Genomic DNA, 27,465 nt, shown 5'->3' with positions numbered 1-27,465 from the left:
ATTGTTCACAGCTGACCCACCATATTAAAAGGATATTATGATTCATGGCATTCTGGCTGCACATTGTACCATGTAGTGGGTTTTGTTAATAAACACTGGACAGTGTTTTTGCTAAGGTTGGGGAACAATGGGAACCCTGGATAAATTTCTGTTGTCCTCTAGTAAGACTGCACAGATATACCAAGGCTAACCCTGGTAAAATGACTGGGAACCCTGGTAACATTTACCTATAGGTACCGCCCTTAACAAAAACACTGCTGGATATTACCACAATATCTTACATTGTTCTACTGATGTAGTCAATCTTGAACCTCTATTTGACCAATATTATTTCTCATTCCACTTTTTGTTGATCAACAAAAGTTCCCTCTCTTGCATAAGTCACTTCCCTTTAAAGTTTAAGGCCAAGCTCCACCCTGCATCAGTCACTTTTTAGGTACATGAATTTAGTTTTTAGAGATACTATCGTTTGAAATTAAGAGCAAGCTTTGGTGTGATAATTGATAATTTGATTCTAGAAAAATGATTTTAGTAAAATTAAATATTTAGGTACAGTCATCTGATTGGTATGGCTACTTGTGGCATTTTTCAAGTTTATATTGGCTTTACTACGTGGGTACTATCTTTGGAATGGATAGTGTTCATTTGTGTTGTTGATGGCAGGATATATGACATTTGTTGAAATTTAATGTGGGTAATTTATACAGTGAATTAGCCATGTTGATCACTATTCAGATTGAACTTGGTTAAATATGGTGAAATCCCAATGTCATTTCAGAATATGGAGACTTGATTGATCATGAAATAGTGTTTGCCACTTCTGTGTCAAATCAGGATCAGTCTAATCCTCTCTTATCTAGGCTGCTCTCCGTGATATGTTTAAAATGCAAAGAAACGAGGCACAAAAAATTGACAAAAGAAGACTTGATTATCATGAAATAGTGTTTGCCACTTCTGTGTCAAATCAGGATCAGTCTATCCTCTCTTATCTAGGCTGTGCTTTCTGTGATATGTTTAAAATGCAAAGAAATGAGGCACAAAAAATTGACAAAGTATTTTCAATGTTAAAACATCATAATTTCACACTATAGCATTCAATCTATTACGATACTTTGAATTGTTTGCTTAAAATATTGCATGAGAATAGGAATAGCCTTTCTGTTGACCTTTCCCCACAAACAGGGCAACATGAACAAAACTTTCATTGTCTACTCGAACACATAGTACATTTTGTAAAATTGGATTTGATATGAGTGCAATGAGCACATGTACATGTATTTTCAGTTCTCTGACTACACAGGTCTGACTACACAGGTCTATTGGAAATATAATAAATTCAGTGAATAATGGGGTCATGCACACACATGTAGTTGTATATCTGTACCAGGAATACATTTTAAAACATACTTTCCATTATTTCCTCCCCACGTAGAGATTAAACTGCTCAATATATTGTACATTGAACAAATTATATTGCTGTGGAGATCAATATGTCACATCGTGTTTCTGCAGTATTCCCTCAATGGTCAACGTGATACATTCCAAAATTATGAATTTCACTAATATTTTGATAAATGTTAAATTATAATTCATAAGAAAAAATGGCAGGCACAATTGTGCATTAATATAAAAGAAAACATTTGAAGAACATTATTTATTACAATCATTCTTAGTGGAGTTAAGTGTGCTCTACTCCATTATAAGCCAATTTGGGCATTCATTATATGAATTGTTGGACAGCCTATTGAATCACAGCATTCCACATCTGCACTTCAAAGCCAAAGTGAAAGGGCACATATTTACTGCCTACTTTACATGATATATGCCATTGACTTGGTGTAGCAGTCTAAGCCCTAGGAGAATGGTTAGAGTATTCAGCTATTGGCTGCTTTGATTGCCTCCAACAATGGCATACTCATCACACACAGGTGCAACCACAATCGCAACGTAAAGGCCTATGCACCCAGTAGGGAGAGCTCTTCTGGGTAAGTACATGTAGCCTTCGCGTAGCGACAGTGGTGCACATACGGTACAACTGTATCCTCCTAGCATAGGGCAATATTGCTGTTGTACCTCAATATTTGGACTGGTGTTTAGGTAGGACGTCAACTTGATCAAATCCTAAAAACTAAAAGCTTAAATTTGAAAAAAGGCAAAACCTTCAGCTTCGAAACTGCAGCTACGTAAGGCAATATATGATACCACGGTACTACCAAAAGAGTGTGGTAGCTCCTAGCTTTGCTTGGCAGGGCTGTGCGTTAATTACCAGCGTTATACTTTACTTTATTGCTCAACAACACACTTAAAGGAGTGTGGTAAAGCAGAAATTGCAAAACTCACCAAACACTGGATGAAGCTGCTGCTGGGAGAGGAAATAAAGTCCAAATATACGGCCTGTGGTAGGAGGCTGTATAACGCCGAACACACAACTTGATCCTTAATATATTTTTCATAAACCAAGAAGTCAATCATTTAAACATACAGACCTTTATTTCCTGAAAATGATAGGCTAAAATGTACAGTGTACGTCCAGAGAACTTCTTGGTACAGCGCGACACTTGTAAACAAACTTGAATGCGTTGAAGTTATTTGTATATATATACAGAATGATGTTCACAGTCACACTTGGAAGTTGTGACAATTTAGTCCAGTTGTAAGTGAAACATATTTATGAAAATCATCATTAAATTAAGTACTTTCAATACTTAGACCCTCAATCAATTTTGACAGTCAGGAAGAACAGACAGAAAAATAATTGAGTGAAATTAATGACTTGTATGACGAATCTCTGACTTAAAATAATGTAAAAGTTACTGGCATTTTCCAGAATACAATGTACGTACCAAGCTTGCAGGTCAAGTCCAGAGGGTCAAGTATGATATCAAATAGGCCCAGAAGAAAGCTTTTAAATAGCTTTGAAACAAGCAGACTGCCAATCTTGTTAAGCAGTCATGATCTAGTACAAAGACTTTAAATTTTTTCACATAATGCTATGCTTGGTGTCTGCCTCCATGGTGTACAACATACTGGTACATGATTCGGCGTCACTCATCAGAGGACTGCACTTTCATTGAAAATATTTGTGAGTTCACATGGTGGTGTAATCTTACATCCTGTTCAGAAATGGCTAATATTATGATACTTTGGACAAAGCTATTTTGTCAACATTTTACAGTACTGTCTGTCAATGCACCAATTTTAAAAAAATATTCATTGCCACCATTTTAATACTTCAATAGTGTAATGGTCATGCTGCTTGACACTTGAATTACAAGAATCTGTACTAGATATGTTCCAAGTTAAAGGGACAAAGTTGCTCATTTTTGACATTATTTTGCCATTTAAATTTCTTTTGATGGATTATTCTCACTGAAATATGCTCACTCTCTGGTTATTGCAATTCAATTTTCATCTTTAATAAGACACATTAACATGTGAAATTAACTATGTTAAAATTTTTGGTAAATACCTTCCATGCATGCATATGAGTTGAGCTGTGACAACCAGAGATTGCAGTTTAGCCTATTTCAGTGAGCAGCAGAAAAGCATATATACAACAGAAATTAAAAGGACCAAAATTTGGTCAAAAATGAGTGACTTTGTCCCTTTAATGGCCAATATGAAAATGGATAAAAATTCCATGTTTGCTGTTTTGTTATTTTTGCCTGTCAGTCACTGTTATTTTTAACAATGGTGTGGACAAGATGTTGGTTTTGTTGTTTACTTTGCAGTTCTGAGTTACATAAAGCATAAGATTTCAGAATTTTTCAGTATTAGCTGCTGTATTTTAGCATGATATGCTCTGTATTGATTCAGTTGTCAGCCTAGCCTGATGACACTTGAGCAGTGGTGTCATTATTTGTGTCCAGTGAAGTCTTAAACTGTTTTTTTTTTGTGGTTTGTTCCACATTTACAAGTGTGCTGACAACATGGAAAATTGAGAATTTCATCAAACTTGTGCAGTAAATCAAACAATGAATTAATTTAATCATAGAGTGTTTCCTATGGTGTTCCCCAGAACAATCCGCCCCTACCAAAATGGAAATAAGAATACCAGTACTCATTTATCTGGTGATTGGTTTACTAAGTTTAAACAGTGTAAGAGTTAAACAGTATATTAAACCATTATCATAACAATCAAAATGCATATTGTGTAGGCAGAGAAATCAGGGTTTCCCTTTTATTAAAAGTACTTATCTATAGCATAGAATTATCCAGATTTTTGTCTACAAGATTAGTTTTACCCATGCTGGTCAAATGTGACTGACACATCATTGAAAGTATTCTTAGGTAAGGCTGACATCCATATCTAGACTTGTTCTTGTCACAAGCAGAAGCAAATAAAAAAATTTGCTGACATCCCTTGCTGGTGTCCATCTATTTTGCCGTGTGTTGTAAATCCCCAACTAAATTTTTGAACGTTGAAGATCCGATCAATTTGTAATATTATATTTTTTGAAACTTTACCAAGTCCTAAAGACTTGGAAAGAGCGCGTAGAGATGGTAAAGCAAAAAAAATGTACAGCATATATGAATCAATTGACCTGCAAACAGTACTTCCAAAAGAAAATTGGATGTTTTTTTTGGTGACGAAAAACTAAGCGGTTATTGGTGAATTTTCTGTGTGAAGAAATTCCAGGACTTTCTGAAGCCCTACCTTGGAGTTGACAAGGAGTTTGTCATTGCAGGGGGGTTTTGATGGGCAAAAGAAAGACAAAGCAATAATTGTGAGTGGAAATTACCCTTCTCATGAATACCCTGCATATTTTTCAAATCATGAAGAAACTGATACACGTATATGGCGCCATGTCCCTGTTCAGTAAAAAAGAACATACTTATATACTCGCCAGATACAGATGTTTACCACATCGGATTACCTCTGATGGCATCTGAGCTATCAGACAGAAACATCTTTATACAGCTCAGTGCATGTGCAGATGATCAGTCATATGTACATTTAAATAAATTAATTAAAGCCTTAGCAAATGATCCAGATCTTGCTTAAATTGATCAAGACATAAGAGCAAAATGTCTCCAAACTCTCTATATCACATCTGGTTGTGACTTTTTTGTCATTTTTGTTGGCTGTGGAAAAGCAGCATTTCAGAAAGAATTTTTCCAATATTCAGAATTTGTTTCTGGTGGAATTGCCACCGCGACCTCAGGCACTCTTGCAGAACACAGAGAGGGCATCTGGGAGAAAGGCCTATCTCTCTTTCTTTTAATTGGAACTATTTACTACCAGAAAACATCACAGTGAGTTTGAATCACAACATGACAGCCCATATGACCAGTTTAAAGCCATGAAATGAGATGAAACATTTGACACTGAATTGGAATTACATATTCAGTGGCTTGAAAAAAATCAGAAATACCATCCAAGTTAGAATTCAGAGGGAGGAGGATCTAATTCCAAACCCAACAGCTTTAAAATACCATTGGCTCAGAAACTTGTTTCATCTCTGATTCATGGTCACAGTCAGAAAGGGGCCAGATTGTCTTACGTGGATATGACAACTCTGGCTATGTTGTCAATGGTAACAAGTTATCACCCATATGGGATTCACCAGAAAATTTGTCCCAAGTACAGGAAAGGATGGCATTCTATACCAAAGGGTGTAATGTTAAAAATCTGGGTGCAAAAATAAATTTTGCAAATGTACAAAGTCAAATAATGCTTGTGGCCCAGGGTGCATGCAATTGTTTAAATTGTGCCAATACTGGAGATCAGAGTGACAGCTTAATTGATGACATTGTTTTTGACAAAACCAACAAAGGGCAAACCACAGAAGCATTGGAAATCAAAGAAATTGATGAGATCAATATCAAAATATGATCTTGCTGAAGAAAACATGGTTGAAGTAGTAGAATACACAGATGAAGATGACGAAAAAGAAGATGGAGACATTCCGATGACTGATGTATATCCTGATCAATTTTCTGTCATTCACAAACTGTTGTCTGTACAATTACTACCATGGATGTACATCCATGTTACTACTAACACCAAGGTGGCTGATCATTAAAACAAATGATACACATGTGTATATACATAAAGTTCAACTGCGTTCTCATTGAATTTAAACAATTTTAATTAGACTGAAAAATGACTGCTTCTAAGCTTAATAAATTCATATGTCTAATAGGTATGTCATCACGTATTCACGCATGGAGCCGATAGTCCGGTACGGTATACCAACACAGTGTGAAACCCACACAGTACATGCTGTACGGCGTACACTTCCCTCGGCGATGTTGCCGTGCACAAATGGTATAAAAACGGGTTTCATGACATAAATTCACTAATACTTCCTACCAAGGAAGTAAATAGCAAAACAAGTATCATTGTGAAGAATGATAGCCTGGTATCTTCAAATAAACAGTCGCTAGAGCAAAATACTCGTAGACAAGTTACTTCCGCATTTGCCCCTACTCAGTGCTGCACGCCAGCATTAAACACTGCGTCGTTTTCGTTGGCAAGGTCAGAAAGCATTCAAACTTCCAATCAGAATGCAGATATACACTATGAATATGTATACAAACTATGAACTCTGCACAAGACGATTTACTTGGGGATAAAACCAAATTTACATACCCGAGTATGTAGCCGAGTTCAGCTGAGGCAGCAGCGAGAGACCGTACGCAAAATTCACAAGATAGTTGGATAGTTAGGTGGGGAGCCTCTTTCACAGTTTTACATAAAAAAAAATGAGACTCAGTAACGTTTGGTCGCTTTACTTTTGATCAAAAACCTACCAAACCCATCAGACAAGGCCCTACTCTTACGCAGAAAACCAAAGCTCTCAAGCGTCGACTTTCTCTTCCGCGTTTGAGACTCGTTCTTCTCTTTCGCATTTGAGAGAAACAAATGTCGACTTTATTCGGCAATGGTCCGCTATTCGTGGGCGTAAATTGCTAGACTACATATAGCCACATCGGCACTTCTGAAATGTTATCTCCGGCTTGCAAGACAACAAAAATATCAAAATATTATCATCAAAACCAGAATTTCGGGGCTAGAGAGCGAAACATCGCTGAAAAGTAGCTGGCCAAAATACGGAAGTAGCCGGTCAATTTGGGCCGGCATCTGGCTAAAAGTGAACACGCTGCAAACAGAGGGGCTTGTTGCGATGGACAAGTAGCCTTTGGCTCTTTGACCAGAAAAATAAGTGAGTGTTCATTGATAATTCAAAGACTGGATCCGTTGACACCAAAGTTTGCTCGTGACTTTCATTGCATTGCATGCACCTTTCCGCAATACCACTCATTGAGTCTGAACTGAAATTGAAAGAGTACGTTTTAGTAAAAGTCCTGTTTTGTTGTGCTGATTTTCGCTACCGTACTTTCTTTTATAGGGTAATAAACATTCATACAAAGCAAAAAATCTTCAGTTGTCTCCTTTCGATCGTACAGAGATATTGTGCGACAGGAAAACTTTAGCTCAAAGGGCAATGATCTTTGTGAACGTACCCTCAACCAGCTAAAATAGCTTTCTATATGCAAAATCAGCGTACATTAATTAACAGCATTTTTATTGAAAGGGATTCTATAGTACCATTGTTTTTGTAAACTCTTCATGCAATTTTATGAACTAAATGATGACCTCAAAGTAACAGCAAGTGCTAGACGGCACTTTTAACGCTGGTCGGAAATCCAGAATGCCGGACAAGGGAGCCATCATCAAGTCAGGCGCCGACTGGCATTGGCCATGCTAAAAGTAGTTCAGGCAGTGCTAATGTTTTGTTTACACTAAAAGGTAATCTGTTCGCATATGTTGACATAGAGATTAATCCTCTGATAACAAGCTCGGGTTAGTCGGGTACTTCTAAGTTAATGGAGCGTTCCCCTAATGCTTGGATTGTACCTGCGGATGACCAAACCTCATTAACATATTATTTGCATAGTTTAGAAATATGCAAATTTCGGACCCAGATTCGAGAGTGTCTGCATGTGCACCAAAAATTAGTGCACTAGCCTTATTGGTTAGCCTAGAATTAGGTATGTACATAATCTATGAGGTATATGTTAATTTGCAATAGGTGCTGTAACCTATGAAATATTAACCATCTAGCCCTTTAAAGGTATACAACCACCTGTAATCTAAATATCCCCATGTATGGTCAGGGCATTCCTTGGTATTCAAAATGCCCATGTGAGGGCGCTGTTTTTAAAAAGTGGCCACCCGCTTAAACTCTGTGGTTGGGTTAGATTTTCTCTTTGCATAGTAACTATTGCACAATTGGAACAGGTGACAGTATATCTTTAAGTTACCTAGTAATTCGCATTTTTGTGATATTTAGGGTCATTGACCTTTGACCCCAGTTGACATGTCGGCGAAATGGTTTGATCCCGTGCTTCGCACTGTGTACCAAAAATAAGCACTGTAGCCTTATTGGTTAGCCTAGAATTAGATATATGCATAATAATTAAAGGGACATTATTTGTATCTTTTGACTTTTTTTTCATTTTTCGATGACTGAAATCAACTGTCAAATCAATGGAAGACCTAAATTGTGACTATGGATGGCTTCAAGGATATGTAAAACCACATTCTTGCTCTTTACGGCAAGGTTCAATGTTGGTAAGGGTGTCAGCACGATTTGAACCAACCGCCATGATTGAACCCCTGCACATAACCAATATTACTACGCATACGTCAACCATCAAAGTACAGCTGGAACATAAAAGGCCTGTGACCTACATACTAACTTCAGCACAATGGATATCGAGGAGCACACGGTGCATAAAACAAATGCACGTATCACAAACTACTGTCAAATAGTGAAACTAAGCAGGGCATTTGCTTTAAGTTTCATTTTAGTATCGATGACACGGACTGTGGAACAAATGAAACCATAGACGCAATTGGTTCAATGGTAAAACTAAAACGATCGATGTCAGATTGCTGTGGTAATAGTGAAACAGGTACAATGTAATGCATTTCCTGTGCATTTGATCATTAGCAAAACTTCGTCAATTTTTAAGATTTTTAGGACATTTTCTTGTCAATACGTTGGTTCGTTTTACAAACACGACATGATCACTTGTTGAACCTGGAAACATCACACTCGGACTGAACACTGCACGGTGTGTAGCATCGGTGACATTGTGACACCGCGCCGGGCGAGTACTGTCATTGATACTGCTCGCGATTGGAGTCACCTCTCGACACACAAGATCTGTTGAAAGTTGTTATTCTCTGTGCATCGTGTAATTATTTGTATCAGTTGAATCGCATTTCGAACCAAAAGTGAGTACATCACAGTTACAGTTGCCTAGACCCATTCGCTTACGGCCTCTGTGCCTCCGACCCACTCCCAAAAGTGGACTTTACGTAAGAAGCGCAGCTGAGCACATCATGTACCTACATGAGTAAAGCCCTCCGTACGGCCTCCACGCCCTATAACGCTGGGAACACACAGACCTGTACGCAGGGCTAATCGTGCACCCAGGCGAGGTGGGTGTGCTTGAAAACAAAAACTCAATGCAAGTTTGGATTAAAATGGGTTGTTTTTGGTGGAGAAAACTGCACGCCGCAACCGAGGTGCTGCCAGCGGTTTGGCACAGCCCTGCCACGCAGAGTTAGCTTTCACCCAACAATGTACCGGTACATAATGTAAGTGTCAGTCGCCAAAGTACCGGTACATTGCTCAATTTCGCAATCACCTCGACAATAACATGACTGTCTACTGAAGTTAAATATCCCGTCATTTTACTCTGTTTTCACATTTCTATGCACAAAGGCTTTGGGCAAGTCTACATATGCATATGGAGGAACAAACGAGATGAAAAAGATCCGCAATTATAGACCTTGTCGTTGTCAGCTGGTACTGGTAGGCATTTGAAATGCCCATTCTAAAATGTGCTCTGTAGCAGTAAAGAATGGTGTATCTAAGAGCAGGATTGGCCGTCAAGATCTCCATCAAAAACTGACCGTCAAAATGTAACTGAGCAAACTGGATTAGTAATAGGGAATCCCGAAACTGCAATACTGCACTTTTGACTTTCACTTCGTGTGGTTTATTTTTTTTACACGCGGATGCTTACAGTGGCCCAGATAGCAGTTTGCAGTGTGGTTACTGATCGCAGGTCAACCTGCCAACTCTGAGGTTAACAGTAACCTCCATAAACCTCAGACCCAAGGGTTTTTTTAAAGGTGTACGCAAATGGGATGGAAGTTGTCTGTGTCGGCTACTGCTTGTTTGCCAACAATATGAGGTCAAAGATGCAAATAATGTCCCTTTAATAAGGTATGAGATAGTTAACCATTAGGTGCTGTAACCTACCAAATATGAACTATCTGGCCCTTTAAGTTATCTGCTAATTCACATTTGTGTGATATTTAAGGCCAATGACCTTTGACCTCAGTTGACATGGTGGCGAAATGTTTTGACACCATGCTTCGCAATGTGTACCAAAAATTAGCACTCTAGCCTTATTTGCTCTAAAAATTGAGGTAATAAACTGTGTCACTGCATCATTTTTCCAATATGAATACGATGAGAAAAGTAATTTCTATTTTTGTGCCTCTTATACAAGGAGTCTACGGAGAACTGTCTGATAAATGGAAGTCTATGGAGAGTAAAACTAAAGAGTCCTCTAACACGGCCAAATTTAATTCCATTGTGAAACAAATTAATGACGTGCATCTGTATGGGGTAGGGTAATATCCTTGTGCAAAGTTTGAAAGAAATTGACCATGGCATGTCTGAGATATCTGTGTGAACGGACGGACGCATGACATTACAAGATCTAAAATGAATTAAAGTCTATAGACTAAAATTCATTTGTCAATAATAATAGTGGCCATTACTCATGTACAGGCTTTCTTAGAAACTTATGATTGAAGCTTTTGTAAGGTATCAATAGTAGAACAAGAAAATGGAGTTGAGACATGTAAGAAAAATACTGAGAAAATAGCAAAAAGTTGGCATTGCTTGGGCTTGAAGACTAATATGCCTTCAAGTCTGCTTCAGGGAGCAGAACAAGAAACTGGTTTATGCTACGTACAGAAAAAAATATACCGCCAAGGGCATGCAGTGTGATGCTCTCATCAACAAAAAAGGTATTATATGAAAGGTATTAGCTGTTCAAAATCCCGATAATCCTCACTAGAAACCAAGTCAAAAGTGCTACAATGTTAGCAGAGATTAGGTAGCTTTTGAATTTTAAATTGTTACAGTTGAATCTGAACACCAAAATACCCTGAAACTTGGCTGAGCACTTAGCAATATGCAGCAGAGTTCCCTAAACCAAAGTCTGTTTTTTACTGCTTCAGAGTTTTAGACAACTCAGCAGGTAGCCCTACTGAGTCAACTGATAAGCGGCTGTTGCTATAAACCATTTACCACTTACACAGTCCAAACACAGTTGAGCATTGGATGATGTATTCTCAAAGTAACCACAAATTATTGTTTTACTCACAGTATTTACTTCCCCCTTCAAAAATTCTTCCATTTACATTTGTAATATTGCCAGTCAAAAATGGTTTGACCAACATAAATAGATCAGTTTACTCAGAGGGGCTGCCTACTGAGTTGTATCAGACTTCCCACACCCACACACTAGACTTTGTTTTGGCAAATGTCTTGGTATAAAGCTGAATGCTCTGCCAAGTTGCTAAGTAATTACTAACTTTGGTGTTCAGATAACAAGGGCAAATGCTGCAAGCCGCGAGTTCAGATAGAACACAATCTTTCAACTTGCTGGTGAAATTTTTTGCATCGAAAGCTGAAGCTTTAGAGTAATTTTAAAGTGTATTTTTAAAAAATAGCGTCATGGACACTGTTCCCACATTTGTTTTGAACATTTTTTCACGAGTGTTATGAATTAGAAATGTAAGATGCGAATAGCAAACAAGATCTTGAATGAAAATTCATGAAAATTATGTACATTTGCCATTATGTTATTGTGTAACTTTATAATTTATATAAATTTCACTACAATTTTGACAAATCCTACTGAGATCACCACCTAGGTCCACATTACCAAGTTTTAAATGAATTGGACTTGCACTTTCAGAGAAAAAGACTTTTTACCAAAATCAAGAAAAAAAAAAAAACCATTTCACCATAATTTCAGGCAATCTGACTGATATCACACCTGGGAACCTCTATACCTAGCTTCAAATGAACTGGACTTGTGGTTTAAGGGAAAACAATTTTTGACCAAAAGTGGCAAAAAATTGCCTCAAAAACACAATTATGTAAATTTCACAACAATGTGACAAATCAGACTGAGATCACCCCTATGAACTGTGATACCACATTTCAAATGAATTGGAATTTGGACTTGCGGTTTCAGAGAAAAAAGGCTTTTTTACCAAAAAACAGGGAAAATTGAGCAAAAATTACAATTATACAAATTTCAACAACATTTCCTCTTATCTGACTGACATTATCTTTAGATACCTCCATAGCAAGTTTTAAATGAATAAGACTTTTGGCTTGGGGCCTGAGATGAGCAACTGATAAACAGTGTGACCATACAGTACTGAACATCACACCAGGGCCTACATATACACATTTAATTAACCCTACATGGTGTTTTATACACATAACTGTTAGTTGTTTAATTACATGATGAAACTCCAGTGAGATAGAAATACTATATACAGGGTTTGCTCTGGCTACTCAAGCTGATTAGCCTTTTTGGCTAATACAGTGTGAACACAAGTAGCCAGATTTTTCTTTTGAGAGGTGAGGTCAAGGGTCACACACATTCATCTCGAAGGGTCAAAGGTGATATCATTAAATACTCAAGAGTAATGATAACCAAATATTTCAGGTCTGCCACTTTCTCATCATCATATGTATCCTCAGTGCTGCTTTAATAGTTCAATAAAAAGAATGCTTCGTATCAAAACTCATGCATGACTATTGAACACCACTTGTGAACTTTCAAACGTCAACCAAAGAAATTGTGAAGTACAAAAAAATACAGAAAAGAGTAAACATCCTCAAGATCTTATGAACGTGGCATGGCATGCCATGATCACACTGACCGTGCATGGCCAAAAGACAGCAAAACTCAGTAACTAACAATTTCCAAGCTAAGTAAACAGTGTTTTACAAAGCTGTTTTAAATCAAACTGGTTTGCACAATCCCTCGATATAGAAGTGACATTTTGGTGACATTTCAGCTTGAATCATACCTTGAGATAAAATATAAACGTGAAACAAAGACATCATGTGTGCTGCCATTCACGTTCAAGAGCATGGTGTGAACCCGTGAACTGGCATGTGCATTGGCTGCACGTAAAAGCAACTCTACTTTCCAAGATCAAACGGTCCGTGTCTTGTTAAAACAACAGCATAGCAGTGAAAATTGTAATGGTCACCGGTAAAACCGCTCTTCACAGATGAAAGGATGATCGCTGAAAACAACTGAAATTGCATGTTTAGACTTGGACTATGACAACCTCCCGGGAAAACAGGACAGCGTGAACGTGAACAATGGCGGACGTAACTAGAGTGGGACTATTCTATTTAGGTAACGGGGACATTTCGGAGGGGCACAAGTACATGTATTGGGTATACGTGCCATTTTGCTCACGATACTATCACGGGAACTTCGATGTCCCATTAGCTTCTTTTATCTGAAAAGTAATTTTACCAACTTGTACGACCCATTATACTCTGAAAACAGTGGCAGGGCTTATACTTAGATGAGTACGATAGTACTATGGCGGAAGACTTCCCAAGAAGTAAAACAAAACACCGCAATGCAACAGAACATCGTAGAACAAAGTGACCGAACGTACAAATTTTGAGTCGCCAGTCTGGCGATTGTTCTGACCGTCTGAGTCGCCAATGAAGTGAATCAATTCGCCATTTTGCCGTCTGGCGAGCGGCGGTAGCGCGGACACTGTTTATGTGTCGCTGTAGTTGTCACTACTATTTATACACAACAATGACATAAAATTATACCTTTAACAAACATGTGTTATTCCAAAAAATTTTGATCTAACAAAATCATGCGAGTTTTTGAAAGATATCACTTTACCTTCATTTCATTGTACTCATTAATTAACACAATCAAATTAAACATTTATACATACCTTAATTCTGAACGGAGTATTGGGATGACAAATTGTAATAACCGGATGATAACTACACTGGATTCAGACAAGGAGACATCATCCAATACAGTATCTACACTGTCAACCTGCACAGGAAAGGTTGCGAATAGCCTTCCCGAGTAAAAAGCAAAATCAGTGAGAATGTACTGGCCTAAGTGGGTAGCTGTAAATTTCACAACAATTTTGACAAATCAGACTGAGATCACCCCTATGAACTGTGATACCACATTTCAAATGAATTGGAATTGGACTTGCCGTTTCAGAGAAAAAAAGGCTTTTTTACCAAAAAACAGGGAAAATTGAGCAAAAATTACAATTATCCAAATTTCAACAATATTTCCTCTTATCAGACTGACATTATCTTTAGATACCTCCATAGCAAGTTTTAAATGAATGGGACTTTTGGCCTGAGATGAGCAACTGATAAACAGTGTGACCATACAGTACTGAACATCACACCAGGCCTACATATACACATTTCATTAACCCTACATAGTGTTTTTATACACATAACTGTTAGTTGTTTAATTACATGATGAAACTCCAGTGAGATAGAAATATTATTTATGTGTCGCTGTAGTTGTCACTACTATTAATACACAACAATGACATAAAATTATACCTTTTAACAAACATGTGTTATTCCAAAAAATTTTGATCTAACAAAATCATGTGATTTTTTGAAAGATATCACTTTACCTTCATTTCATTGTACTCATTAATTAAACAATCAAATTAAACATTTATACATACCTTAATTCTGAACGGAGTATTGGGATGACAAATTGTAATAACCGGATGATAACTACACTGGATTCAGACAAGGAGACATCATCCAATACAGTATCTACACTGTCAACCTGCACTGGAAAGCTTGCGAATAGCCTTCCCGAGAACAAAGCAAAATCAGTGAGAATGTACTGGCCTAAGTGGGTAGCTGTAAATTTCACAACAATTTTGACAAATCAGACTGAGATCACCCCTATGAACTGTGATACCACATTTCAAATGAATTGGAATTTGGACTTGCGGTTTCAGAGAAAAAAGGCTTTTTTACCAAAAAAACAGGGAAAATTGAGCAAAAATTACAATTATCCAAATTTCAACAACATTTCCTCTTATTGGACTGACATTATCTTTAGATACCTATATAGCAAGTTTAAATGAATGGTACTTTTGGCTTGGGGCCTAAGATGAGCAACTGATAAACAGTGTAACTTGCCAATTTATGCATGAACAAATGGCTCTGACTTTTTGCCTGATGAATGGAACAATACCTATCTAAAAAATCAAGTCTCACTTAACCGATAATGTTGATAAAACAAAATAAATCACTGCATGAGTAAAGCAAATACTGTACTACAATCACTCCAACTATCCTGTACTTTGAATGTACAGTCATGGTCTCTTATCTACACTTATTGACATAACTATAGATCTACATGCACACTACAATCACTCCACTATCCCATATTTTGAATGTGCAGTTATGGTCTCTCATCTATACTTATTGAAATAACTATCTACATGCACACTACAATCTATCCAAATATCTAATATTTTGAATGTGCAGTCATGGTCTCTCATCTACACATTGATTTAACTATCCACATACACTCTACAATCCATCCAACTATCTGATATTTTGAATGTACAGTCATGGTCCCTCATCTAAACTTATTGACATAACTACATGTATCTACATGCACACGACAATCACTCCACTATCCCATATTTTGAATGTACAGTCATGGTCTCTCATCTACACTTATTGAAAAGTATCTACATGCACACTACAATCAATCTAACTATCCAATATTTTGAATGTACAGTCATGGTCTCTCATCTACACTTATTGACATAACTATCTACATGCACACTACAATCACTCCACCATCCCATATTTTGAATGTGCAGTCATGGTCTCTCAACTACACTTATGAGACATAACTATCTACATACACACTACAATCTAACCAACTATCTAATAGCTATCTAATATTGTGAATGTACAGTCATGGTCCCTCATCTACACTTATTGACATAACTGTCTACATGCACACAACAATCACTCCACTATCCCATATTTTGAATGAACAGTCATGGTCTCTCATCTACACTTATTAAATAACTATCTACATGCACACGACAATCACTCCACTATCCCATATTTTGAATTTACAGTCATGGTCTCTCATCTACACTTATTGACATAACTATCTACATACACACTACAATCTATCCAACTATCTAATATTTTGAAAGTACAGTCATGGTCCCTTATATAAACTTATTGACATAACTGTCTACATCACACAACAATCAGACTATCCCATATTTGAATGTACAGTCATTGTCTCTCATCTACACTTATTAAATAACTATCTACATGCACACTACAATCATTCCACAATCAGATATTTTGCATGTGCTGATATGGACTCATCTACACTTATTGAAATAACTATCGACATACACGCTACAATCTCTCCACTATCCCATATTTTGAATGTACAGTCATGGTCTCTCATCTACAATTATTGACAAAACTATATACATACAAACTACCGGTACATCACTCCAACGTTCCCATATTTTGTATGTACAGTCATGGTCTCTCATCTACACTTATTGACACAACTATCTACATCTACACAACAATCACTCCACTATCCCATATTTTGAATGTACAGTAATGGTCTCTCAACTACACTTATTGACATAACTATCTACATGCACACAACAATCACTCCACTATCCAATATTTAAATGTGCAGTCATGGTCTCTCATCTACACTTATTGACATAACTATCTACATGCACACAACAATCACTCCATAATCCAATATTTTGAATGTGCAGTCATGGTCTCTCCATCTACACTTATTGACATAATTATCCACCTACACACGACAATCACTCCGACTATCCCATAGTTAGAATGTGCAGTCATGGTCCCTCATCTACACTTATTGACATAACTATCAACATACTGGCTACAATCTATCCAACTATCTAATATTTTGAATGTACAGTCACGGTCTCTCATCTAGTAGATCTACACTTATTGACATGACTATCCACATGCACGTTACAATCTATCCAACTATCTAATATTTTGAATGTACAGTCATGGTCCCTTATCTAAACTTATTGAAATAACTGTCTACATGCACACAACAATCACTCGGCTATCCCATATTTTGAATGTACAGTCATGGTCTCTCATCTACACTTATTGACATAACTATCTACATGCACACAACAATCACTCCACTATCCAATATTTTGAATGTGCAGTCATGGTCTCTCATCTACACTTATTGACATAACTATCTACATGCACCCAACAATCACTCCATAATCCAATAGTTTGAATGTGCAGTCATGGTCTCTCCATCTACACTTATTGACATAATTATCCACCTACACACGACAATCACTCCAACTATCCCATAGTTAGAATGTGCAGTCATGGTCCCTCATCTACACTTATTGACATAACTATCCACATACTGGCTACAATCTATCCAACTATCGAATATTTTGAATGTACAGTCACGGTCTCTCATCTAGTAGATCTACATTTATTGACAGGACTATCCACATGCACGTTACAATCTATCCAACTATCTAATATTTTGAATGTACAGTCATGGTCCCTTATCTAAACTTATTGAAATAACTGTCTACATGCACACAACAATCACTCGGCTATCCCATATTTTGAATGTACAGTCATGGTCTCTCATCTACACTTATTGACCTAACTATCTACATGCACACAACAATCACTCCACTATCCCATATTTTGAATGTACAGTCATGGTCTCTCATCTACACTTATTGACATAACTATCTACATGCACACGACAATCACTCCACTATCCCATATTTTAAATGTGCAGTCATGGTCTCTCATCTACACTTGTTGACATAACTATCTACATGCACACGACAATCACTCCACTATCCCATATTTTGAATGTGCAGTCATGGTCTCTCATCTACACTTATTGACATAACTATCTACATGCACACAACAATCACTCCACTATCCAATATTTTGAATGTGCAGTCATGGTCTCTCATCTACACTTATTGACATAACTATCTACATGCACCCAACAATCACTCCATAATCCAATAGTTTGAATGTGCAGTCATGGTCTCTCCATCTACACTTATTGACATAATTATCCACCTACACACGACAATCACTCCAACTATCCCATAGTTAGAATGTGCAGTCATGGTCCCTCATCTACACTTATTGACATAACTATCCACATACTGGCTACAATCTATCCAACTATCGAATATTTTGAATGTACAGTCACGGTCTCTCATCTAGTAGATCTACATTTATTGACAGGACTATCCACATGCACGTTACAATCTATCCAACTATCTAATATTTTGAATGTACAGTCATGGTCCCTTATCTAAACTTATTGAAATAACTGTCTACATGCACACAACAATCACTCAACTATCCCATATTTTGAATGTGCAGTCATGGTCTCCCAACTACACTTATGAGATATAACTATCTACATACACACTATAATTTATCCAACTATCTTATATTTTGAATGTACAGTCATGGTCCCTCATCTACACTTATTGACATAACTGTCTACATGCACACAACAATCACTCCACTATCCAATATTTTGAATGTGCAGTCATGGTCTCTCATCTACACTTATTGACATAACCATCTACATGCACACAACAATCACTCCACTATCCAATATTTTGAATGTGCAGTCATGGTCTCTCATCTACACTTATTGACATAACTATCTACATGCACCCAACAATCACTCCATAATCCAATAGTTTGAATGTGCAGTCATGGTCTCTCCATCTACACTTATTGACATAATTATCCACCTACACACGACAATCACTCCAACTATCCCATAGTTAGAATGTGCAGTCATGGTCCCTCATCTACACTTATTGACATAACTATCCACATACTGGCTACAATCTATCCAACTATCGAATATTTTGAATGTACAGTCACGGTCTCTCATCTAGTAGATCTACATTTATTGACAGGACTATCCACATGCACGTTACAATCTATCCAACTATCTAATATTTTGAATGTACAGTCATGGTCCCTTATCTAAACTTATTGAAATAACTGTCTACATGCACACAACAATCACTCCACTATCCCATATTTTGAATGTGCAGTCATGGTCTCCCAACTACACTTATGAGATATAACTATCTACATACACACTATAATTTATCCAACTATCTTATATTTTGAATGTACAGTCATGGTCCCTCATCTACACTTATTGACATAACTGTCTACATGCACCCAACAATCACTCCACTATCCCATATTTTGAATGAACAGTCATGGTCTCTCATCTACACTTATTAAATAACTATCTACATGCACACGACAATCACTCCACTATCCTATATTTTGAATTTACAGTCATGGTCTCTCACCTACACTTATTGACATAACTATCTACATACACACTACAATCTATCCAACTATCTAATATTTTGAAAGTACAGTCATGGTCTCTCATCTACACTTAATGACATAACTATCTACATGCACACTACAATCACTCAACCATCCCATACTTTGAATGTGCAGTCATGGTCTCTCAACTACACTTATGAGACATAGCTATCTACATACACACTATAATCTATCCAACTATCTAATATTTTGAATGTGCAGTCATGGTCCCTCATCTACACTTATTGACATAACTGTCTACATGCACACAACAATCACTCCACTATCCCATATTTTGAATGAACAGTCATGGTTTCTCATCTACACTAATTAAATAACTATCTACATGCACACGACAATCACTCCACTATCCCATATTTTGAATTTACAGTCATGGTCTCTCATCTACACTTATTGATACAACTATCTACATACACACTATAATCTATCCAACTATCTAATATTTTGAAAGTACAGTCATGGTCCCTTATCTAAACTTATTGACATAACTGTCTACATCACACAACAAATCAGACTATACCATATTTTGAATGTACAGTCATTGTCTCTCATCTACACTTATTAAATAACTATCTACATGCACACTACAATCATTCCACTATCAGATATTTTGCATGTACAGTCATGGTCTCTCATCTACACTTATTGACATAACTATCTACATGCACACGAAAATCACTCCACTATCCCATATTTTAAATGTGCAGTCATGGTCTCTCATCTACACTTGTTGACATAACTATCTACATGCACACGACAATCACTCCACTATCCCATATTTTGAATGTGCAGTCATGGTCTCTCATCTACACTTATTGACATAACTATCTACACTGCACACAACAATCACTCCACTATCCAATATTTTGAAGTACAGTAATGGTCCCTTATCTAAACTTATTGAAATAACTGTCTACATGCACACAACAATCACTCCACTATCCCATATTTTGAATGTGCAGTCATGGTCTCTCCATCTACACTTATGAGATATAACTATCTACATACACACTACAATTATCCAACTATCTATATTTTGAATGTACAGTCATGGTCCCTCATCTACACTTATTGACATAACTATCTACATGCACCCAACAATCACTCCACTATCCCATATTTTGAATGAACAGTCATGGTCTCTCATCTACACTTATTAAATAACTATCTACATGCACACGACAATCACTCCACTATCCTATATTTTGAATGTGCAGTCATGGTCTCTCACCTACACTTATTGACATAACTATCTACATACACACTACAATCTATCCAACTATCTCATATTTTGAAGTACAGTCATGGTCTCTCATCTACACTTATTGACATAACTATCTACATGCACACTAACAATCAATCCACTATCCCATATTTTGAATGTGCAGTAATGGTCTCTCAACTACACTTATGAGACATAGCTATCTACATACACACTATAAATCTATCAACTATCTAATATTTTGAATGTGCAGTCATGGTCCCTCATCTACACTTATTGACATAAACTATCTACATGCACACAACAATCACTCCACTATCCCATATTTGAATGAACAGTCTAGGTCTCTCATCTACACTAATTAAATAACTATCTACATGCACACGACAATCACTCCACTATCCCATATTTTGAATGTGCAGTCATGGTCTCTCATCTACACTTATTGATACAACTATCTACATACACACTATAATCTATCAACTATCCTAATTTTAAAGTACAGTCATGGTCCCTTATCTAAACTTATTGACATAACTATCTACATCACACAACAATCAACTATACCATATTTTGAATGTACAGTCATGGTCTCTCATCTACACTTATTAAATAACTATCTACATGCACACTACAATCATTCCACTATCAATATTTTGATGTACAGTCATGGTCTCTCATCTACACTTATTGACATAACTATCTACATGCACACGAAAATCACTCCACTATCCATATTTTGAATGTGCAGTCATGGTCTCTCATCTACACTTATTGACATAACTATCTACATGCACACGACAATCACTCCACTATCCCATATTTTGAAATGTGCAGTCATGGTCTCTCATCTACACTTATTGACATAACTATCTACATGCACACAACAATCACTCCACTATCCAATATTTTGAATGTACAGTCATGGTCTCTCATCTACACTTATTGACATAACTATCTACATGCACCCAACAATCACTCCATAATCCAATAGTTTGAATGTGCAGTCATGGTCTCTCATCTACACTTATTGACATAACTATCCACCTACACACACAATCACTCCAACTATCCCATAGTTTGAATGTGCAGTCATGGTCTCTCATCTACACTTATTGACATAACTATCTACATACTGCTACAATCTATCCAACTATCGAATATTTTGAATGTACAGTCACGGTCTCTCATCTAGTAGATCTACATTTATGACAGGACTATCCACATGCACGTTACAATCTATCCAACTATCTAATATTTTGAATGTACAGTCATGGTCCCTTATCTAAACTTATTGAAATAACTGTCTACATGCACACAACAATCACTCAACTATCCCATATTTTGAATGTGCAGTCATGGTCTCCCAACTACACTTATGAGATATAACTATCTACATACACACTATAATTTATCCAACTATCTTATATTTTGAATGTACAGTCATGGTCCCTCATCTACACTTATTGACATAACTGTCTACATGCACACAACAATCACTCCACTATCCAATATTTTGAATGTGCAGTCATGGTCTCTCATCTACACTTATTGACATAACCATCTACATGCACACAACAATCATTCCACTATCAGATATTTTGCATGTACAGTCATGGTCTCTCATCTACACTTATGAGACATAGCTATCTACATACACACTATAATCTATCCAACTATCTAATATTTTGAATGTGCAGTCATGGTCCCTCATCTACACTTATTGACATAACTGTCTACATGCACACAACAATCACTCCACTATCCCATATTTTGAATGAACAGTCATGGTTTCTCATCTACACTAATTAAATAAACTATCTACATGCACACGACAATCACTCCACTATCCCATATTTTGAATTTACAGTCATGGTCTCTCATCTACACTTATTGATACAACTATCTACATACACACTATAATCTATCCAACTATCTAATATTTTGAAAGTACAGTCATGGTCCCTTATCTAAACTTATTGACATAACTGTCTACATCACACAACAATCAGACTATACCATATTTTGAATGTACAGTCATTGTCTCTCATCTACACTTATTAAATAACTATCTACATGCACACTACAATCATTCCACTATCAGATATTTTGCATGTGCTGATATGCACTCATCTACACTTATGAAATAACTATCCACCTACATACTACAATCTTTCCACTATCCCATATTTTGAATGTACAGTCATGGTCTCTCATCTACACTTATTGACACAACTATCTACACCTACACAACAATCACTCCACTATCCCATATTTTGAATGTACAGTAATGGTCTCTCATCTACACTTATTGACATAACTATCTACATGCATACAACAATCACTCCATAATCCAATATTTTGAATGTGCAGTCATGGTCTCTCCATCTACACTTATTGACATAATTATCCACCTACACACGACAATCACTCCAACTACCCCATAGTTTGAATGTGCAGTCATGGTCCCTCATCTACACTTATTGACATAACTATCCACATACTGGCTACAATCTATCCAACTATCTAATATTTTGAATGTACAGTCACAGTCTCTCATCTAGTAGATCTACACTTATTGACATGACTATCCACATGCACGTTACAATCTATCCAATTATCTAATATTTTGAATGTACAGTCATGGTCTCTCATCTACAATTATTGACAAAACTATATACATACACACTACCGGTACATCACTCCAACGTTCCCATATTTTGTATGTACAGTCATGGTCTCTCATCTACACTTATTGACACAACTATCTACATCTTCACAACAATCACTCCACTATCCCATATTTTGAATGTTCAGTAATGGTCTCTCAACTACACTTATTGACACAACTATCTTCATGCACTAAACAATCACTTCACTATCCCATATTTTAAATGTACAGTATCTACACTTATTGACATACTATCTACATGCACACAACAATCACTCCACTATCTAATATTTTGAATGTACAGTCATGGTCTCTCATCTACACTTATTGACACAACAATCATCCCACTATCCAATATTTTGAATGTGCAGTCATGGTCTCTCATCTACACTTATTGACATAACTATATTTACGCACACAACAATCACTTCACTATCCCATTTTTAAATGTCAAGTAATGGTCTCTCAACTACACTTATTGACATAACTATCTACATGTACACAACAATCGCTCCATTATCCCATATTTTGAATGTACAGTCATGGTCTCTCATCTACACTTATTGACAATAACTATCCACATACTCATGACAATCACCCCAACTATACCATAGTTTGAATGTGCAGTCATGGTCCCTCATCTACACTCATTGACATAACTATCCATATACACGCTACAATCTATCCAACTAACTAATATTTGGAACATACAGTCATGGTCTCTCATCTACACTTATTGACATGACTATCCACATGCACGTTACAATCTATCCAACTATCTCATATTTTGAATGTACAGTCATGGTCCCTTATCTAAACTTATTGACATAACTGTCTACATGTACACAACAATCAATCTAACTATCCAATATTTAGAATGTACAGTCATGGTCTCTCATCTACACTTATTAAATAACTATCTATATGCACACTACAATCACTCCACTATCGGATATTTTGCATGTGCTGATATGGTCTCTCATCTACACTTATTGAAAGAACTATCCACATACACACTACAATCTCTCCACTATCCCATATTTTGAATGTACAGTCATGGTCTCTCATCTACACTTATTGACACAACTATCTACATGCACACAACAATCACTCCACTATCCCATATTTTGAATGTACAGTAATTGTCTCTCATCTAAACTTATTGAAATAACTATCTACATGCACACGACAATCTCTCCACTATCCCATATTTTGAATTTACAGTAATGGTCCCTAAACTACATTTATTGACAAAACTACAATCTCTCAAACTATCCAATAATTTGAATGTACAGTAATGGTCTCTCAACTACATTTATTGACATAACTATCTGCATGCACACAACAATCACTCCACTATCCCATTTTTAAATGTACAGTAATGGTCTCTCCATCTACACTTATGAGACATAACTATCAACCTGCACACAACAATCACTCCACTATCCCATATTTTGAATGTACAGTAATGGTCTCTCATCTACACTTATCGACATAACTATCTACATGCACACAACAATCACTCCACTATCCATATTTTGAATGTACAGTCATGGTCTCTCATCTACACTTATTGACATGACTATCCACATGCACACGACAATCACTCCACTATCCCATATTTTGAATATGCAGTCATGGTCTCTCATATATGCACTTATTGACACAACTATCTAAATGAACACTACAATCTCTCCAGCTGTCCTGTATTTTGAATTTGCAGTCATGGTTATAGGATATCAACTCAAGCCTACACAAATCTGACCATCTGTAAAATGTTTATTGTGTGAGTAAAAATGTGTGTATCCACATAGAACAACACACCAGGCCTACACAAATGTAATTTTCTAGATACATGTTTACTGTGTGAATCAAGATGTGTGTCCACATAGGACATCACACCTGGCCAACACAAAAGGAATGTGTACATGTTTACAGTGCGAGTCAAAATGTGTGACCACAAAGGACATCACACCAAGCCTACACACAAATGTAGTTATATCTATATGTTTATAATGTTAGTAAAGGGGTGTCCACATAGGAAGTCACACCACGCCTACACAACATCAATTATGGTAACTGTGTAATCAAGATGTGTGTCTACATAGGAAATCACACCTAGCCTACAACATTAACTATTTTTACATGTTTATTAATTGTGTGAGTCAAGATGTGTGTCCACATAGGACATCACACCTGGCCTACACAGCATTATATTAAGTATCTATACATGTTTATTATGTGAGTAAAGATGTGTTTCAACATAGGACGTCACACCTGGCCTACACAATATTATTTATTATCTGTACATGTATACTGTGTTATCAAGATGTGTATCCACATAGGACATCACACCTGGCCTACACAAATCTAATTTAATCTCTACATGTTTAATGTGAGGGTCAAGATGTGTGGCCACACAGGACATCACACTTAACCTTCACAACATTAATTATCTTTCATGTTTATTGTGTAATCAAGATGTGTGTCCACATTGGACATCACACCTGGCCTACACAATATTATTAATTATCTGAACATGTATACTGTGTAATCAAGATGTGTATCCACATAGGACATCACACCTGGCCTACGCAAATCTAATTTAATCTCTACATGTTTAATGTGGGGGTCAAAATGTGTGTCCACATAGGACATCACACCAGGCCTACACAAATCTCATTATCTCTATATGCTGTGTAAGTCAAGATGTGTGTGACCATACAGTACTGAACATCACACCAGGCCTACATACATATTCAATTAACCCTAAACCCTACATGGTGTTTTTATACATATAACTGTTAGTTGTTTAATTATATGAGGAAACTCCAGTGAGATAGAAATATTATTTATGTGTCGCTGTAGTTGTCACTACTATTATTCACAACAATGACATAAAATTATACCTTTTAACAAACATGTGTTATTCCAAAAAATTTTGATCTAACTAAATCATGCGAGTTTTTTTAAGATATCACTTTACCTTCATTTCATTGTACTCATTAATTAACACAATCAAATTAAACATTTATACATACCTTAATTCTGAACGGAGTATCGGATGACAAATTGTAATAACCGGATGATAACTACACTGGATTCAGACAAGGAGACATCATCCAATACAGTGTCTACACTGTCAACCTGCACAGGAAGGTTGCGAATAGCCTTCCCGAGAAAAAAGCAAAATCAGTGAGAAAGTACTGGCCTAAGTGGGTAGCTGAATTAGCGTGGTTGGAAAAACAGAAACTGAATAGACTACAACATACACAGAATTATTCAAATTCACAACACATGTAATTCTATCAGATGTGAGATTGTCCAAATGAAGTTTCTGGTGACTGTAATTATCCCCATCCATATCGGGGAGATATCTCAGGTAAATATACAGCATTCATCACAACAATACTTCTCTATTAAACTTTGTACATTATTGGAGCCCTGGATGATATCATTCTATTCAGATTCTTCCAAAAAGGCTAGTGTGGTGCTTACATTTGTCAGAGAATCCCAAGGAAAACAACTTATAACTCACATTGTTTCTGTACCAGAAAACTGCACATTGGTGAACGGTCAGACACAGTGCTATTTTTTTGGCAAAAGAAATGCCTTTCAGCCATGAAACAGATTTACAGCCACAGTAGCTATAACTTTTGGTGATTTTCAGCATTTTTGTTCTGTATACCGGTATTTACTGAACTAGTTTATTGTTTAACGTATAAATCATGTAGAAATGTCCACTATATAGCTTATCAGCACAGCTCATATGTGTATAATGAACATTGTTATTGATAAATAAATTTTAGTCCGGACTAAAATTAAATGTAAACAGTAACAATGCATTCTACACACATACACTTTGAATTCACAAGCTGAACACTGTGTATTTGTATATCTTTTGTTTGCATTGAGGGTCCGCTTAATACACATTACAGTTAATAGGACCTGTGTCTTTAGTTTTTTTC

The 27,465-nt window shown here is 36.6% G+C and overlaps 1 long non-coding RNA gene across 2 annotated transcripts in view; it reads right to left on the bottom strand.

The window, feature by feature from the left end:
• LOC139125843 (uncharacterized) overlaps window positions 1-26,561 on the bottom strand; it is a 38,518-nt gene extending 11,957 nt beyond the window's left edge. Inside the window, exons 1-3 of one of the 2 annotated variants that reach the window (XR_011550378.1) lie at window positions 26,539-26,561; window positions 14,834-14,965; window positions 14,060-14,191 (exon numbers count right to left, since the gene is read on the bottom strand). This is a non-coding gene — a long non-coding RNA (uncharacterized lncRNA). Of the gene's footprint in view, window positions 1-14,059; window positions 14,192-14,833; window positions 15,079-26,538 lie in introns of those variants that run through there. The other variant, XR_011550377.1, reaches the window with a different exon arrangement.
• Window positions 26,562-27,465: the final 904 nt, after the last annotated feature.

The sequence above is a fragment of the Ptychodera flava genome (genome assembly GCF_041260155.1).
Source record: "Ptychodera flava strain L36383 chromosome 3 unlocalized genomic scaffold, AS_Pfla_20210202 Scaffold_26__1_contigs__length_13983176_pilon, whole genome shotgun sequence".
Lineage (NCBI taxonomy): Eukaryota > Metazoa > Hemichordata > Enteropneusta > Ptychoderidae > Ptychodera > Ptychodera flava.
The sequence above is the reverse complement of the archived record's forward strand: the minus strand, read 5'-3'. Positions and strand labels throughout refer to the sequence as shown.